Source organism: Notamacropus eugenii, chromosome 4 (genome assembly GCF_028372415.1).
Source record: "Notamacropus eugenii isolate mMacEug1 chromosome 4, mMacEug1.pri_v2, whole genome shotgun sequence".
Taxonomy (NCBI): domain Eukaryota; kingdom Metazoa; phylum Chordata; class Mammalia; order Diprotodontia; family Macropodidae; genus Notamacropus; species Notamacropus eugenii.
The window spans coordinates 335968099-335975870 of record NC_092875.1 but is presented as its reverse complement, the minus strand read 5'-3'; the positions used below and the strand labels follow the sequence as shown (position 1 = coordinate 335975870).

Genomic DNA, 7772 nt, shown 5'->3' with positions numbered 1-7772 from the left:
TGAGCATCACATGGAAGAAATGGTCATAGCTTAGTTGTTGAATTGCTCAGGAACGAAAATTAGATCTATCATGCTGACAGTTCCTTTAATAAAAGACATTACAAGACTTACACTTATAGGACTGTAGGATTTATAGGAGGAAGGGATCTTAGAAATCATCTATTTAGATACGCTTTTTTAAAGATGAGAAAATATATTGATCACTACATTTGCTTAAGATCACACATGTTGAAAAGAGTTGAGCTAGGATTTAAACTTAGGTTGCTCCACATTGCATCATGTGATATTTCCATTAAAACTACTAAAAAACTACTGAATAATCATGTAGTAAAAAATAGAAATCTCTCCTTGTAAACTGGCCCTGCTCTAGCCACAATTGCAAATTCGTTCTTTTTTTTTTTTTTTTTTTTTTTTGGCTTGAACCTTCTTTTTTTTTTTCTCCTTTATTTATTTTTTTAACATTCATTTTCACAAAATTTTGGGTTCCAAATTTGCTCCCCTTTTGTCCCCTCCCCCACCCCAAAGCACCGAGCATTCTAATTGCCCCGTCTGCCAATCTGCCCTCTCTTCTATCATCCCTCTCTGCCCTTCTCTCCATCCTATACCCCTTTACCTGTATTTCTTATTTCCTAGTGGCAAGAACAGTACTCGACAGTTGTTCCTAAAACTTTGAGTTCCAACTTCTCTTCCTCCCTCCCTCCCCACCCCTTCTCTTTGGAAGGCAAGCAATTCAATATAGGCGAAATCTGTGTAGTTTTGCAAATGACTTCCATAATAGTAGTGTTGTGTAAGAACTAATTATATTTCCCTCCATCCTATCCTGTCCCCCATTACTTCTGTTCTCTCTTTTAATCCTGTCCCTCCTCATGAGTGTTGACCTCAAATTGTTCCCTCCTGCCCATGCCCTCCCTTCCATCATCCCCCCCAACCCTGCTTATCCCCTTCTCCCCCACTTTCCTGTAATGCAAGATAGGTTTTCACACCAAAACAAGTGTGCATTTTACTCCTTTCTTCAGTGGAATGTGATGAGAGTAAACTTCACGTCCTTCTCTCACCTCCCCTCTTCATCATTCCACTAATAAGTCTTTTGCTTGCCTCTTTTATGAGAGATAATTTGCCCCATTCCATTTCTCCCTTTCTCCTCCCAATATATTTCTCTCTCACTGCTTGATTTCATTTTTTAAAGATATGATCCCATCCTCTTCAATGCACTCTGTGCACTCTGTCTCTATGTGCTTGTGCATGTGCGTGTGCATGTGTGTGTGTAATCCCACCCAGTACCCAGATACTGAATAGTTTCAAGAGTTTCAAATATTGTCTTTCCTTGTAGGAATGTAAACAGTTCAACTTTAGTACAGTCCCTTATGACTTCTCTTTGCTATTTACTTTTTCATGCTTCTCTTCATTCTTGTGTTTGAAAGTCAAATTTTCTTTTCAGCTCTGGTCTTTTCATCAAGAATGCTTGAAAGGCCTCTATTTCATTGAAAGACCAATTTTTCCCCTGAAGTATTATACTCAGTTTTGCTGGGTAGGTGATTCTGGGTTTTAGTCCTAGTTCCTTTGACTTCTGGAATATCCTATTCCAGGCCCTTTGATCCCTTAATGTAGAAGCTGCTAGATCTTGTGTTATCCTGATTGTATTTCCACAATACTTGAATTGTTTCTTTCTAGCTGCTTGCAATATTTTCTCCTTGACCTGGGAACTCTGGAATTTGGCCACAATGTTCCTAGGAGTTTCTCTTTTTGGATCTCTTTAAGGCAGTGATCTGTGCATTCCTTGAATACTTATTTTTCCCTCTGGTTCTAGAATCTCAGGGCAGTTTTCCTTGATAATTTCATGAAAGATGATGTCTAGGCTCGTTTTTGGATCATGGCTTTCAGGTAGGCCCATAATTTTTAAATTGTCTCTCTTGGATCTATTCTCCAGGTCAGTTGTCTTTCCAATGAGATATTTCACATTCTCTTCCATTTTTTCATTCTTTTGGTTTTGTTTTGTGATTTCTTGGTTTCTCATAAAGACATTAGCCTCCATCTGTTCCATTCTAATTTTGAAAGAACTATTTTCTTCAGTGAGCTTTTGAATCTCCTTTTCCATTTGGCTAATTCTGCTTTTGAAAGCATTCTTCTCCTCATTGGCTTTTTGAACCTCTTTTGCCAATTGAGTTAGCCTATTTTTCAAGGTGTTATTTTCTTCAGCATTTTTTAGGGGTCTCCTTTAGTAGTGTGTTTACTTGTTTTTCATGCTTTGCTTGCATGTCTGTCATTTCTCTTCCCAGTTTTTCCTCCACCTCTCTAACTTGATTTTCAAAATCCTTTTTGAGCTCTTCCATGACCTGAGCCCATTGAGTAGGCTGGGATACAGAAGCCTTGACTTCTGTGTCTTTCCCTGATGGTAAGCATTGTTCTTTCTCATCAGAAAGGAAGGGAGAAAATGCCTGTTCACCAAAAAAGTAACCTTCTATAGTCTTATTTTTTTTTCCCTTTTCTAGGCATTTTCCCAGCCAATGACTTGACTTCTGAGTGTCCTCTCCACCCCCACCTCACCTCCAGATCCACCCAGCCAGCACTTGGGGTCTGAGATTCAAATGCTGCTTCTCAGCCTCAGGGCTTTGGGTGGGGGCAGGGCTGCTATTCAGTGTGAGATTAAGTTCAGATGCTCAGGTGGGGGCAGGGCCGCTACACTGGGCTCAGTTCCCTCAGGGGGTTTATGAGACCTTCAACAATGGATCCAGGCTCTTGCCTGCTTGGGGAGCCCTGGTCTGCTGCCATCTCCGCTGCTGCCTCCCGAGGGCGCCTGAGTTATGGGGGCACCCCACACCCCTCTCGACCTGCCGAAGAGACCCTCTCACCGACCCTTGTCACCTGTGGGTGGAGAGACCCTCACGGCCGCTGGAGATTCTGTCCCTGAAGCCCGCTTGGATCTGCTCCTTTCCGCGCTGCGCTGCTGAGGCAGGGTTGGCCTCTGCTCTGGGTCCGGGGCATGAGGGACCTTTTGCAAGAGGTTTTCAGGCTCTCTGGAGCAGAAATCTCCTCCGCTCCATTGTTCTGTGGCTTCTGCTGCTCCAGAATTCACCGGTGGTTCTTTTTTTACAGATATTTTGTGGGCAGTGGGTTCGGAGGTAGCGTATGTGCGTCTTTCTACTCCGCCATCTTGGCTCCGCCCCCTCATAAATTCTTTCAAGGAGGCAAAGGAACATTATTTCTTGGTATTCTCATCTACAAAATAAGAATTTTTTTATTTTCACAATTTTTAAGATGTGTATTTTTGAATGAAATGAATTAGCAAACTTCAACAGAGTGCACATCACATTTTATTAGGATATACCCAGAAAATCTCATTCTTTTAAGGTGAACTTACTGGGCCACCTCCAAGCATGATGAATATCTGGTCACTGGACCCAGATGGCTCAGGAGGAGAAAATAAGGCTGGTGACCTTGCGCAGCCCTTCTTCACTCAAAACAAAGTCAAGTGCAAGTCATGTCATCATTTCTCTGATGTCATGGTCTTCTTCGGCAATGAAGGATGAACACAACAACAATAACAACAACAACTTTCTAAGATGAACATTAATTTTTTTTTACTTCTTGCCCATCTCTGAACATGTTTACAGTTATAAAGGATTGCTAATTTTACTCATTAAACAAACTAATGAAAGTGAAATTTAACTAAAATTATTTTAAGATAACTAAGCATTCCTTAAACAATAAAAAATATTCAAAATGAGACATCAAATACTCATTTTTTCCTTGATGTAGTAGGTCAGGCCTGTACAACAAATGGCCTGCAGGCTGCTTGTAGCCCACCAAAGATTTTCAGGCAGTCCATCAAAAATGTAGGGTTGCCACTGAACACTCTCCTGTTTGTCACATGACACACAGCAACCAACCATTGTCAGTCTGTCTCTAGTCTAATCTATCTGTACAAGTTTACAAATTGTGCACGTCTGTGTTAGGGTGTGCCTGGGTACATCTAGAGCACTCTGTTCACATTCCTAGCCTGAGTCATCCATATTAGAGTTAGGAGGAAAAGTTTACAAGTTATAAAACACTGCTTGTGGAATAAAACATCTAGAAATCTTGGGCTTTAATACTTTCAAAAAATTATAACCAGAGGCCCATCCTTCAAGCCAAGGGTTAATGTCATTTCTGAAAATTAAAACATTCACAGTATATTCAGTATGTCCAGAGCACACACTTTCATCATTTAACTGCTACTCCTGCATAAAGCAGACTCTTTCTGTGGAGAAGAATGCATGGCTCACTTCAAAGCACCAGAATCCAGTAGGACTTCAAAGGTGACAAGACAGATGGTACATGGGGAAGCATGGCCCACTGCCCAACCGCACTTAAAAGGTGTTTGCTGTTTTTTTTTTCCTCATCATGAACTGTGTTGACATACATACATGATTATGAGTAGAGCATTTTATCTTCCCATACTTCTTTATCATGGTCACATATCTGTTATATATAGAATAAGTGAAATGAATGAATAAGATTGCATTTACTGATCATTTACTATGTACCAAGTACTGTGCTATGTATTAGAGAATAAAAGAAAAAAACAGGAAAAAAAAGTGCCCTCTCCCAAGGAGCTCACCCTCTAATTGGGAAAAAAGGCAACATAAAAGAGGATACAGCTGTAGGGCACATGGAAAGGTAAGAAGTACTAAGGGTACAGAGGCAGGAAAGATGATCAGGTACAAACTGGGAGCCATCTTGAAAAAATGGGTAAAAAACAGATGAAATAATACTTATTGGAATTTCTACAAAAAAATCTTAATTTTGCTCATTCACTGAATAGTTAGTAAAGTTGATGGTTCAGGAATTGCAATTCACAAATTAATAAAATTCAATAAGAATTTAGAGAGTATGTACTCTGTGTACAACATTATTCTCAGTATTATGGGGGTACATCAAAGAAGCATGAGATGTAGTCCCTGTCTATTAGGAACTCTCAATCTAGTAGAAATTTCTTAATATTAAAATCCTTTTTAAAAATTAGAGGACAAGGCTTTTGGCTTTTCTCCCAAGCTCGATGCCAGGATCTGGTACTTCAGTTGCATCCCAGAAACAAGATGGTGAAGGTCGGAGTCAACGCATTTGGCCGTATTGGACGCCTGGTGACCAGGGCTGCATTCACCTCAGGTGGAGTAGACATCGTGGCCGTCAATGACCCCTTCATTGACCTCAACTACATGGTTTATATATTTCAATATGACTCCACCCATGGCAAGTTCAAGGGCACTGTCAAGGCTGAGAATGGGAAGCTGGTGATCAATGGAAAAGCCGTTACCATCTTTTAGGAGAAGGATCCCACCAATATCAAATGGAGAGATGCTAGAGCCAAGTACGTTGTAGAGTCCACTGGAGTCTTTCCCACCATGGAAAAGGCTGGGGCTCACTTGAAGGGTGGAGCCAAGAGGGTCATCATCTCTGCCCCTTCTGCTGATGCCCCAACGTTCATGATGGGAGTGAACCATGAGAAATATGATAATTCTTTAAGATTGTCAGTAATGCTTCCTGTACTACCAACTGCTTGGCCCCCTTGGCCAAGGTCATTCGTGACAACTTTGGCATTGTGGAAGGACTCATGGCTATAGTCCATACCATTACTGCTACCCAGAAGACAGTAGATGGCCCCTCCGGTAAGCTGTGGCATGATGGGCATGGTGCTGCCCAAAACATCATCCATGCTTCCACTGGTGCTGCTAAGGTTGTAGGCAAGGTCATGCCTGAGCTGAATGGGAAGCTCACAGGCATGGCCTTCCATGTTCCTACTCCCAACGTATCTGTTGTGGATCTGACCTGCTGCCTGGAGAAACCTGCCAAATATGATGATATCAAGAAAGTGGTGAAGCAGGCATCAAAGGGACCCTTGAAGGGTATCTTGGGCTACACAGAGGACCGGGTTGTATCCTGTGACTTTAACAGCAATACCCACTCTTCCACCTTTGATGCTGGTACTGGTATTGCCCTCAATGACCACTTTGTCAAGCTCCTTTCTTGGTATGACAATGAGTATGGTTACAACAACCATGTAGTGGACCTCATGGTCTACATGGCCTCCAAGGAGTAAAGAGGAAAGCTATGGATCTTCATCTCCAGTCAAAAAGGAGTTCTACCACTGGGGAGTCCACTTTCCTAACTTATGTTCCTGCACTGGGGATACCATGTCCCATTCACATCCTTGTCCCAATACACCCCTGTAGTAGGGGGAGAAGCCTAGAGTCCTGTATTGTGTACCACCTATAAAGTCACCACATTCAGTGCAAAAAAAATAAAAAATTAGGGGACAGGACAGAAAGCAATGCGATCATATGTCAGAATACTATAATGATAAGGGTAATAGACTAGGAGTCAGGAGATCTGCCATGGAATGGCACCACTAAGAAAAGATTCAAGTCAAAAATGACATGATGATGACTTCATTGGGGGAAGGTGGGAGGAATGAATTGTAGAAGCGCAGAGGGCAGATTCATGATTAGGCGGAAGGTGGCAAGAAGTTTTACAGAGGGTTCCCATTTTAGCTCTGCTATTAGTCACTTCTCCACACTGAGTCTAGGCTTCCTCATTTGTTAAATGGGGATAACTACAGTGTCTAGAACATAGTAGAGACTATATAAATGCTTTTTGTCTGGCTTTTCTTTTCTGGGGTGGCTGTGTGAATTAAGTTATTGCTGTTATTCAGTTGTTTCAGACTCTTTGAGGTTTCCTTGACAAAGATACTGGAGTAGTTTGCCATTACCTTCTCTACCTTATTTTATAGATAAGGAACTGGGGCAAAAAGAGTTAACTGACTTTCCCAGATTTGAACTCAGGAAGATGAGTCTAGGCCTGGCATTCTGTCCATTGTGCCACCTAGCTGCCCAAGAATTAAATTAGCTTGTATGTGCATGTGTGTATACAAGTTTACATATATAATTTATACATACACATACAAACACATATATGTACATATGTGAATACATATATGTGTGTATATATCACTTTGTAAAGTGAGCCAATCTAGTGTAGTCAATAGGAGTCAGGAACACCTGGGCTTAAATTCCACCTCTGACACTAGCTGTGTGTTGTTAAACTTATTATGTAACCCCTTGGAGTTTCAGTAATACAGAGATAAAAATGCCTGAGGGAACTACCTTAGAGTTGCTGTGAGACTTACGCTAGGTAATGTACATAGAGGGCTCTGCAAACTTTAAAGCAGAGGACAAATATAATTTATTATTATTTGTACTTTAAGCATCACAAAAAGTGTGAGGCAATACCTTGTAAGGAAGGCAAGAAGGAGAATGATCCCTGTGGGTTGGGGTGATCAAGGAAGTCTTCATGCAATCGGTGAGATTTTCAAGAAAGTAGTTTGATGCTATTACTGAGTCCTTGGCCATTATACACAGACATATTCAGATTCAGGGGACAAATGGGATCCACAATAAAGCTGAAGGGAAATGGTTGGGGGCAGGATGTAAAGGAAAAATCTATGCCATATTTGAACCTTCAAAGCCACAAGTGCAACAATAGAATATAAAAGGTTCATTTAACACTAGAGAGCTTATTACCGCTTATTGCAAATCATTGAAATTTAAGCTGATAATATTTGAAGAGGAAAACCTAAAAAAGGCCTATTATCATATTACTTTTTTTAAAAGATAGGAAATTTAAAGCAACCTCCATGGTTTCAAGTGTCTGCCTTATCCCTGTTAATATTTTTTATGAGTGTCTTGAATGAAAGTGGCTGTGAATTTCTGTTAAAAATATTTTTATTTCTACACACA

General features: G+C 40.9%; 1 pseudogene; it reads left to right on the top strand.

Annotated features, from left to right (window-relative positions):
• The first annotated feature begins 5060 nt into the window (after nt 1–5060).
• LOC140498478 (glyceraldehyde-3-phosphate dehydrogenase-like) lies at nt 5061–6076 on the top strand (annotated as a pseudogene).
• The last annotated feature ends 1696 nt before the right edge of the window (nt 6077–7772 follow it).